Source organism: Mus musculus, chromosome 10 (assembly GCF_000001635.26).
Source record: "Mus musculus strain C57BL/6J chromosome 10, GRCm38.p6 C57BL/6J".
Lineage (NCBI taxonomy): Eukaryota > Metazoa > Chordata > Mammalia > Rodentia > Muridae > Mus > Mus musculus.
Genome location: NC_000076.6, coordinates 93,180,257 through 93,191,749, shown reverse-complemented (window position 1 = coordinate 93,191,749; position 11,493 = coordinate 93,180,257). Strand labels below are relative to the sequence as shown.

The window sequence follows — 11,493 nt, the reverse complement described above, 5'->3', positions numbered from 1 at the left end:
TTAAACGAATATGAGAGAAATAAGCAGAACAATTTGAAAGCATTTTTCCTAAACTATGTCTACTTGTTCCTGAACCCAGTAGAGGAAAAAAAAATTTTAAATTTGCATTCACTCTAAAAACTTTATTTACAAGTTTATGGGAAATTATTAGTATCTAGAGCCATTAACAGACAGTTTTTCTCTCAGGAAAGTTAGAATCAAGTTGAGGTAATTTAAATATTGTTGTAGACTTCAGAAGTGCAACGGAAGACAAGGTTTCCCCATTACCACTGTGTAAATAAATGAGAAGGGCTAGATTCTGAGGAAAGAAAAGACCACTGGGGATCAGGAGGAGGTAAGCAGACATTGAAAAGGCACAGAGAAACAGAGGTGGCACACAGAAAAGCTGTGAACAGTCCCAGCTCCATCCTGGGTTCCCAGTGGGAAGACACGGACGCTACAACCACAAGGTCTAGTGCTGTGAGACTATCTACCGCGGACACTTGAACAGGGTGACAATCCCACGTCAGGAAGGCAGCCACAGCATCTGGGTGAGAGAAGTAGCAAAAGAAGAAGTATGGTTGGGGAATGGTGAGGCTTGAGCCAGCTCAAATATTTACGCAGCAGAGATCTCAGGCTGTGGAGGATGAGGTGGGCCCGCCCTCTGTGGTAAGGAGCAAAGCCCATGCCTAGGCCAGTACAATGGAGATGGCGGTGGCTATGGTCTTGGCCTCCAGAACTGCCTTACTGACAGTTTGCTGCTGGGTGGGACAGGCAGTGTAGAGGCCACATCTGACAGATTCTTCAGTTTCCACAGCTTCCTTCCTCCTGCACAGTAGTTTGCTGCTGGACAGTGTCTGAAAGCAGTGATCCGGGCGGGCAGAGCCCAGACCCTCAGTTCTCCCCATCCAGGACAGACCTTGTGCTTCTCATGTCACCAACTCTGCAGCATGCTTGCCACCACACAGGCTGGATGTGTGGACTCCCATTATACAAAATGGAGGGTCTCTGGTGTGAGCGAGAATCTGCCTGCCAACAGGCCAAACAGCTCCTTTGGGCCTGCAGTGGGGCACTGTACACAAAGAAGATTATCTACAGTGGGTGTAGCCCCTCAATGGCCTGGCCCTCAGACCACACAGCACCAACTTCTATCTCCAGTGAGAACAAGGGAAAACAACACACTCCAGCGACAACCCAATCTGTCCCCCTTTCCTCAGCCCCCAGCCCTGACTTATTCCAATATTAGAGGATTTTAAAGAAAAAGTCACTAATTACTTGTCTTCTTTTCCCTACAGTCTCAGTATTTAAATGTTGTGTATATCGTGTTTTTATTTATTTTTGAGAATTTCATGATATACTTTTATCATACTTTTCCGTCCCCATTTCCCCACCACCCAGCTTCATGTTCTTACTCTCTTTAAAACAACAAAACCTGGAGAAGGGTCGGTGACGGTCAAGTACAGCTGGCTGAGCATGAGGCCTGCCCTGGGGTGTGTGTAAGTGATAAACTCAGGGCTAAGTCCTCTGAAGAAAACAGATTTCTCTTTCCCAGCTACATCCTACTTAGCTTTGATGTATCTGCGCTCCATTACCACTGTCTTCCTCAGGGGCGTTCCTTGTTATTTGTCTGCCTTTACTTAACTGTATGGCTGCGTCCTTCCCTGCTCCTCCTCACATCAGTTTTATAATAAAATTTTAACATCAGAGCTTACTTTCAGTTATTTTTGCCATTTTTTCTGACAGTTCTGGGTAGACTGATAGCTCTCTTTAGTGGATTTTTATCGTGGTTCTGTACTCGGTTTCTCTTGGTTGTTACTGTAACAGTGGTTTGCTTTCTCCTTTCTGAAGAGTCCTGAGGTGTGGGCTCTTCTGAAGGATGCTATCTAAGACCTGTCTAAGTAACTGTTCTATTGCTGTGAGGAGACACCATGACCAAGGCAACTTATAAAGGAAAGCATTTAATTAGGGGCTTGCTTATAGTTTCAGAGGGTGAGTCCAGGACTATCATGGCAGAAAACATGGTGGCACTAGAGCAGTAGCTGAGAGCATATATCTGATCCACAAGCAGGAGACACAGAGAGACAAGAGACAGAGAGACAGAGAGACACAGAGAGGGAGAGGAAGAAGGAGAGGGAGAAGACAAACTGTGACTATGCCTGGGCTTAGCAGAAGCTTTTGAAACTTCAAAGCCCACTCTCAGTGACACACCTCCTCCAGTAACTCCACACTTCCTAATCTTTCCCAAACAGTACAACTAACTAGGGACCAAGCATCCAACTCTGTGCCTAGGAGGGCCATTCTCATTCAAAAACCACGACAAGGCTGCAGTATAAAAATGGGAAAGATATCAATTTCAACATATGGGTAAATCACAACACAGAAGGATAAATATTAAAAAAAAAAAGCAAGGCAAGTTTACTTCTACAAAGAATCTTGACTCTTTAATAACTGAATCCATGAGTAGTGAAACAGATAAAATGCTAAGGATTCTAAAGTTCAGTTTAAAGACGACTCATAAATGAATCCATGAAGTAAACGTGAATATAAGTTTTAAGTGAGAAATCTAAACATGTGGATGAGAAATTCAACAATGAGGAAGATTCTGGAGGGACAATTATGAAATCCTTAAAACTAAAGTTCAATAAGTCAACCCAAAACTCTAATCAACCACCAAGACACTAGACCTCTTAGAAGAAAGAGTTCCAAGGATGGACAAAAGGCCAAGGAATTTTAACACTGAAGTATAAACAGGAAGAGGGAGAGGGTGGGACAGGGAAACAGAAGCAGAAGGAGATGGGGAAAGAGAGGGAGACAGTAAGCATTAAGAGAGAACAAGAAAGCAAGTGGTCAGAAATGGCCACTAAAGACCAAGACTCTCAGGACAGTACTAAGAGGCCCAACCTATGAATCAGTAGAGAGGGTCAGCGAGCTAGGACGCAGACTAGCGATGCAGTAAATCTAGTCAATGAAATTACATTGAAACAGATACAGAAAATGTCAGAAATTCCAGGAATGAAACAGATATCCGAATACAAAAGCATCCCCCATGTCTGACTATAGTTAAACCGCCAAGAGTATAGAACAAAGGAAGAATAAGAATGCTGAAAGCCACAAGGAAGGCGTGTCAGATGACTTGTAAAGGCAAACAATCAGGAGAACTGACTCAGCAGACATCCCTAAGGCCAGGAGAGCGTGGGCCATGCCATGAAACAAAACCATCACCCAAGGTTACCGTAGCAAACAGAGCCAACCTTTAAAATCAAACAGACCTTCTCTGAGAGTAAAGCAATTCCCAGTCACCACGCCAGCCCTGGGGAGAGCTCAGGACGTAACAAACTGTACTGGGAGAATTGATGAATTCGGGGGGGGGGGGGGGGGGGGGATCAAGAACTGTTAGTAAAGTAAGCCAGCCCAGTGTTAAGGTGAAGAACAAAGAAATTAGTACACTTTGTCTAACAATTCTAACTATAAATGGTCTTTAAAAGTCTAACTCTCCAATTAAAAGATTAAAAAAACAAAAACAAACAACAACAGCAGCAGCTAACTGAATTACAAACAAGAGCCTTTGATGTCTGGGGGAAAAAAAACCTCAGCCTATGGCAAAGATACTAAGACTGAAAGTGATCAGAGAGGAAATGTTTGCAGTAAATGAAAACTTAGAAGTAAGCCCAAGTAACTATACTACCATCCAACTAGGCCAAGTTCAAAGCCAACTAAGTCAGAAGATACAAAGGTCACTCTATATCAATGAAAGGAATACTCCACTAAAAAGACACAATGACTGCAAATACAGATGCACTGAGTATTAGCGTACCCAACTCCATAAAGTGAAATTACTGGACAGACAGAGGGACACAGGTCCAGGTACGGTCATGTAGGTGACCTCAATAGTTCACTCTCCTCAAAAGACAGATCAAGCCGGAGTGAAAAAAAATGGCAAAAGAAAAAATAAATAAATAAATAAATAAATAAATAAATAAATAAATAAATAAATCTCAGTTAAACTATACCACACACAGAGCACCTGTGGAATACACCACTCAAAAGCTGAAGCGTACACATTCTTCCCAGGAGCCCATGGAACTTTCTCCAAAATAGATCGTATCTTAGGCTATAACACAAGTCTTACTATAAAGGAACTGTAGTGCTTTCTTGCCATCAGACCGTAAGGGAAGGAGAACAGAGATCAGTAAGAAAGTAGAAACTCTACAAGATCTTGAGAAAAGAACAGTAAGAGTGTCTGAGTGATCTGGAGGGTAATGACAAAATCAAGAGGGAAATTAAAATGCCCCAACAATCTAGGCCAGGCATGGTGGTGCACACCTTTAATCCCAGCCCTTAGGAGGCGGAGGCGGAGGCGGAGGCGGAGGCGGGCAGATCTCAGTGAGTTCAAGGCCAGCCTGTTTTACATAGTGAGTTCCAGGACAGCCAGGCCTATGCAGAGAAACTTTGTCTAAAAAAACCAAAATATGTTCATGAGTAAGGACTGGGAAGAGGGACAGGATGATCAAGGAACACTGTATTTGTGTATGAAAATGTCATCATGAAACCCATTATAGGTGTATAGAAATGGCTCAGCGTGTTCAAAAACAAGCAAACAAACAAACAAACTTGCTCTCAAGCCTGACATCCTGAATTAGAGACTCCGACCAGAGCAACCAGCCCCAAACTGTCCGCATACACTCACCACTCCAGCAAACTCTCCCAAACTCACAAAATAAACAAAATTTTTTCTAAAGAAATTTATTATTTTATACAATACACGTTAATAATTTTTAGCTTAAATTTAGAAGCTTTCAAAGTCATCCATTTTTCTTACAAGTACCTACAATTAAAAAAAATTCAAATATAATTTTAGGTAGAATACATCCTAAAGACTGTCAGGTCTGGCCTTTTATCAGTTTTCCTGGTGTAAGTCAAAGTGATAAAATATGATTTAAACAGCAAAGAGGTGAAGGAGTGAGCTTCTCCTCTTACAGTTTTTCTGTAGTCACTTAAAAAAAAGATCTCTATAGGAGTGCTAGATGTTAGTACTATCAATGAAATAACGGCTATTCCCTTTTCAGTGTATTCTGTAACAGGAAAGCAGCCACGTGGTATTACATCCCAGAATGTTTGAGACATTTATATATATTAATTCATTCGACCATTAATGGTTAACATTTTTAAAATTATCCTCATTTTATACATAAGACACTTACCAAGTAAAGAGTTAAAAGCCTAGAGCAAGTTACAACAAGTTAGCTGAGAAGCCGTTTGAAGGCCAAGAGATTTTAAAAATGCTTGTCCATACACAGTATGATCCAGCACAGAATAGAATAAACACATACCTTTGCTCAATGAACAAGCATGCACTGGCTGGGCCCTTCCTAACCTCTTTCTGTTAGGAGTTCTAAAACTCAGCACAGTTCATGCATGGTGGTGGCACATGAGAGACAGAAGCAGGTAGCTCTCTGTAAGTTCAAGGACAGCCTGGTCTCATAGTGACTTCCAGGTAAGACGGGTATATAATATAGCAAGAGACTGTCTCAAAAAGATGAAAAAGTCAGACTGGAGAGATGGCTCAGTGGTTAAGGGCATGGCTGCTCTTCCAGAGGGTCTGAGGTCAATTCCCAGCAATCACATGGTGGCTCACAACCATCTGTAATAGGATCTGATGCCCTCTGAAGATAGCTACAGTGTACTCATATAAATAAAATAAATAAATTTAAAAAATAAATAAATAATGAACTAAATTTAAAAGTCAATAAATATAAAAATTAGCAGAAAAGAATGCACCAGCTGGTTTCTTTGCTTTTTTTCCAAGTTTATTTTTACTTAGAACGAGTATTCCTTATACTCTGAAGTCAGCCTCAAATGCATCTACACAGTACAACTTCCTAACTGTTCTAATCATTAGCCATATACTCTGAGCACCTTGGAGATGAGAGATATTTGCTGGAAGGATTATATAAGTACTAGACAAAAATGCAAAAGAGGGATATAACGTTAAATAAAACAGAACAAAAATCACTCTCCTGAAGTAACTTGTAAGCAAGACACACAGAGTAGTCACTGCTTAGTATATTTTGTAAATGTAACCAAATTATCATGTATTAGTCAGGGGTCTCTAGAAAAACTGAACTTACAGACATAATCTCTCTCTCTACATATAGAAAAGGGATTTATTAGGATGCCTTACAGGCTGCTGTTTAGGAAGACCAACAATGACTGATTATGAACAAAAAGTCCAAAAATCCACTACTTGCTCTGTTCATGAAGCTGGATGTCTCAGCTGGAATCCCAAATAAGTGGGCGCTAATGCCAGTGAAGGGATGGACTTGCTGTCCATGTGAGAGGGAGCAGCCAGAGCTTTCTTCTTCCCTGGCTTCGTATAAGCTTCCAGCAGAAGGCGTGGCCCAGATTGAAGGGTGTCTTCCTGCCTCAAAGCGGATCTTCCTACTTCAAATTAAGCAAAAATCCCTCACAGGTATTCCCTCCATTTGGGGGTTTTGGTTGTATGTGTAGTCAAGTTGACAACCAAGGACAGCCATCACATAGCCCAAAATACATGTGACAAAATGTAACATATTTCAGGTAGTATTATTGCCAGAGAGATATGGTACAAATGTGCATTACTTTAATTACTGCCACAGGTTGCTATTGCCCTTCCCATTTTACACAAGGAAATACATCCCAAGTCAAAGACTGTGACTGAGACTAATTATAGTGACAGCTAGGAGACTTTACCACACCCAAACAGTTTATACAGAACGAAATGTATTTACTCAGTGACAGTCAATTCCAAAAGTAGAATCTAGTGAATGTCTAGTAAAGGAAGAGAAGGCCGTATGCATGTACAACCCAAGGTCCAGCCGGAGTCATTTTGCTCTAAGTCAGTGGTTCTCAACGTTCCTAAGGCTTCAACTCTTTAATACAGTTCCTCACGTTGTGGTCACCCCAACCATAAAAGCCAGGCTACTTCATAACTATAATTTGCTACTATTATGAATCATAACGGAAATGTCTGTGTTTTCTATGGTCTTAGGTAACCCTTGTTGAAAGGATCAAACAACCTGGAGAGGGGTCAGGACCCACAGGCTGAGAACCACTGCTCTAAACCAAAACTTCCAAAGAACAGACTAGGAAATCTTTGTGTGTGTGTGTGTGGGGGGGGGGGGTGTCAAGCAATTTTCATGATAATGTAAGAATTTGATGGCTACTTACACTTGATACTTTCAGGGAGAGGGGAAATCAGCTTCCTTCAATAGAAGTTGATGTTGGGCATACCAACCGCATCCCAGGGCAAGGGGCGAGTTCAGCAATAGCCAGCCAATACAAAGGAACTCTGCCTTTTTTTTTTTTTTTTTTTTTTTTTTGCTTTGCTTTGCTTTTGTGCGTTGGGGGGACTTTTTTGTTTTTTATTTTTAGAAACAGAAAGGTTATGAAGTGGGAGGAGGTAGGTAGGATCTGGAAAAGAGTTGGGGGAGGGAAAATATAGTTCATGAAATTTTTAAACGAATTTTTTAATTAGTAAAAATTTTAAAAATGGTTTAAGAGTATAAAGTCCCCAACTAACAACAAAACAATCAATCAATCAATAAATAAAACATTGAAAACCCACTTCTCTAAAGCTGTTTCTAACCAATCTTCAAATCCAAAGATTGGTCTTCTGGACTGATTTATTCATCAAGATTTAAATGGGCTTTATAAATGAAAGCTTTTGCAATATCATAAACTACTTAAGGATGGAAACATTTAAAAATAAATCCTCTAGCTACTCAACCAAAAAAAGTATCAGGTTGTCAACCAGACCGTTTCTCATGATATGTACATGTCTGTCTATACATTTTTTTGGTAGTACTGGTACCTTTTTGTCAAATCTGGGGCCTTCTATGTTGGAACACAGTCTAGGAATTGAGTTGTCTGAGAAGAGTTCTGAGTGCTTAGAATGCGTTTTCATGCTCCTCCAGGTCTGATAGGACTGAGTTTATTTCAGATCCCTCATTATTGCTTGCTGTTGTTAGTCAATTAAGTGTTTATATTATCCCTTACTTTGCCACATGCGGCTTGTCCTTGTGATTGTTTACAGCTTGACAACGAGAGAACTTTACTCAGATGGCCCTTCCCTTTTCTTTCTTTCTCTTTCTCTCTCTCTCTTTCTTTTTATATACTCTCTCTCTTTCTTTTTATATTAATATATATATTTATTTATTATATGTAAGTACATTGTAGCTGTCTTCAGACACACCAGAAGAGGGTGTCAGATCTCGTTATAATGATTGTGAGCCACCATGTGGTTGCTGGGATTTGAACTCAGGTCCTTTGGAAGAGCAGTCAGTGTTCTCAACTGCTGAGCCATCTCTCCAGCCCCCAGGTGACCCTTCTTAACCCTACGACTATAGATTTGTCTGAGGCTCTGAATAAAGTTGGCCAGCGCATGAGACTTTAGTCCGCCTCACTGACTGGCTTCATTCTCCCAGATCCCGGTAGGTAGCGGCGGCACTTGTATACTTTAGGTAGGCACTAGGCTATCCATCTCCAGCTCTCTTGTTATTTTAAGACAGAGTCTTAATAAATTGTCCAGGCTGGCCTTGCCGTCCTTCTATAAACCTAGGTAGGCTTTGAACTTGTGATCCTCCTGCTTCAGCCTCCTTAATAGCTGGTAATACCAGCCTATGATACCAGGCCCCGTTCACTGAGCAATGTCTAAATTCGCTATAGTCTATTTCCTAATCAGCATAAATGTTCTTAGAGTATATATCACATTAAAGCAAGCGAAAGTATGTCAGTCTACAAAGCTGATGAGACTGCTTATGATTATAATGTTGTAAGCACATCCTATGAAATCTAGCCAATCACCTATCCTTTTAATTACCTCGTAAGGGACTGGAGAAATCACTCAGTGGCCTGAGTTCAATTCCTAGCGCCTCTGTCTGGTGGCTCTAAGAGATCTGACATCTCCAGCCTCTGCAGGCTCCTATACTCCTGTTCACATACCTACAAGCCAACACACACAGGTAAGCATAATTTAAAATGCACAGTGAGATCTAAGCCAGCCAAAGCTACAAAGTGAGACACTGTCTCAAAAAAAAAAAAAAAAGCATCTTTTAAGAATAGATTTAATCACCCCTAAACTCTAACAGTAAGAAATTAAAGAGGGCCTAATTTTAATAAGAAAAATTACGCAATATTATATAATTACATATTTTAAAGGACATATTACAGCTACCATGAGAGTAAGGTGTTAATTCCAAGCTAGACCAAATCCCAGCCTGAGAGGGGAAATGGATATGAAGGCCTGGCCCTAGCCAAGGCACCTTTTGACAACTGAAGGTGGCTGGGAGAGGACACTCAAATTTCTCAAAGAGTCACCCTGATACCACCGCACTCACATCCTATATATGGGCAGCACAAACTGGACTTGATCGGTCAAGAAAAGAGAAAAAGAAGAGAACCAAAGGTCAGGTGGATAGGGAAGGAGGAGGACTCTGGAAGGAGTTAGGGGCGGGGATACGTTGCTCAAAGCATGCTCTATCAAACTCTTAATTGAAAAAATTAATAAAATGCAAATCCACATTTTTCAATGAACAATACTATATGTTTTCTTTTACAAGTTTTAAAGGTACATCTCAGAAAAACTATTTTCAAGATACTTATGTTGGTTTCAGTTGAAGGGAACAAAGAAAGCTGTGTAGGCAACTTTCTGCTGTTGTCTCTAAGACACAAGTGGACTGAACAACTGTGCATGGTGTTTGGTCACTCTGTAATTTATGACACAATAGTGATTTGTTACTTTTGCTAGACTAACCCTTTATTAAAGCCTACGTAGGATAAACTGCTGAGGAGTGGTCAACCTTCCTCAGCAACAGGGAGCCTTGGCAATGCACTGCAACTGCCGGCTCTCTCCAGTCTGCTGGTAATGCTTTTCAGTAGGAAAAGATCACTCGAAATATTCTAAAGAAACTGGACTGTTCTTCCAAAGACTATGCCAGTTGCCCTCAACACTACACAACGACATTCACTCCAGGAAATTTGTGTATGATTTGGAGCGGGGTGAGCTAAAATTGTCCACATTACTTGCTGAGCAGAGAATTAGAAATAGTTCACATACCAACCTTAAATTGGAGAGGAAGAGAGCATAACAAGACAGCAGTTAGCGGGCGCACTCCTCACAAGGCCTAGAGCAGAGAAGACAGGATGAAGAAAGTGTGTGTTGGGCTAAATTCAACAGCCACCATTCTGCTCCTCTGTTTCCAGTTTTAATGTATTTGTACCTTGTGGTACCAATTCTACTTTCTTAGGAAACTTCTGAAGGTTAAACAGGGAAGTGATGTAGTGGGTCAGATTAGTACAAAACAAAGCAAAAAGATGCCCAAATAAAGACTTTTTCAATATACAAAGGAAAGTTTCCTATGAGGACACTAGCAAATATTTAGGACAGTCAACACTTGAGGCTAAGGATAGTGATAACACCTGTAATTCCAGAATTCAGGAAGCACAGCAGAATATCGAAGTCTCTAGGCTAGCCTGGAAACAAGATAATGAGGGTAACCTGGACAACATAGGAACACCCTGTCCTGGAAGGATGGATGGATGGATGGATGGAGTAATGCTTAAATTAATCAGAACTCTGATCAAGATACTTCTGACTGACTGAACTTTCTATTAAGTAGAATTAAATGAATTCAGCTTAGTAACTGTCTCCATGAGCCTAGAATTGTTTCTCACTGCCTGTTCAGTGTTGACCCTCGAAATCTGAGACGTCAACATATCCCTCCCATGATGAAAGGGTAGCTGTAAACAACTCTGGCATTAATGGTGAAGGTTTTAGAGCATACAAGAAATTTTAGGCAGCAGAAGTGAGAGCAGGTTTTAGAGTAAGCCTAACCTGACAACTGACTCTTGACTCCTTCACTGGGATACTAAGGAGAGCAAAGAAGGATGGATGCTGAGAGAACTGTGCTCTCTGCCCCTTTAAAAACAAGAACTAACAACCACCTCAGAAGAACGTGAGATCGAGTAAGGATTGGTTTATGGCAATATATACATATGATGCTCCAACATTGGGAATATATAGTAGAAGAAGGTGTTGAATGTTATAGTTTTATATATACCTCAGCCATGAAACATGTGTGCACTGCAGACGTGAACACACAAGCACATAAAAGGGAAGCCATGCTGAATAACTGCCCTACACTATCTAGTTTGTCTATGTACAACAGGCTGCCTGGACAATAACCAAACTTCCTACCTACTAGCAATGTATTTCTCAGAATATGACCCCATCATGCTAACCAAGGCATGGCTATGTTAGCATGTCTCAGGACTTCTATTGCTGCCACAAAAACACCATGATCAGGAAGCAAGTTGGGAAGCAAAGGGTTTATTTTGCTCACACTTCCAGATCACAGTCCATCACCAGTGAAAGTCAGGATAGGAACTCACACAGGGCAGGAACCTGGAGGCAGGAGCTGATGCAGAGGCCACGGAGGGTGCTGTTTACTCTGGCTTGCTTCCCCTGGCTCACTCAGC

At 41.1% G+C, this 11,493-nt stretch overlaps 1 protein-coding gene across 5 annotated transcripts in view; it reads right to left on the bottom strand.

Moving 5' to 3' along the window:
• The window catches only part of Cdk17 (cyclin-dependent kinase 17), a 90,219-nt gene that overhangs the window by 59,345 nt on the left and 19,381 nt on the right, over positions 1–11,493 (bottom strand). Inside the window, exon 2 of one of the 5 annotated variants that reach the window (XM_011243447.3) lies at positions 10,077–10,139. The exons of the other annotated variants lie outside the window; for them this stretch is intronic. The gene's annotated coding sequence lies outside the window, so the exon portion shown is untranslated. The remainder of the gene's footprint in view (positions 1–10,076; positions 10,140–11,493) is intronic. 5 annotated transcript variants of the gene reach the window in all.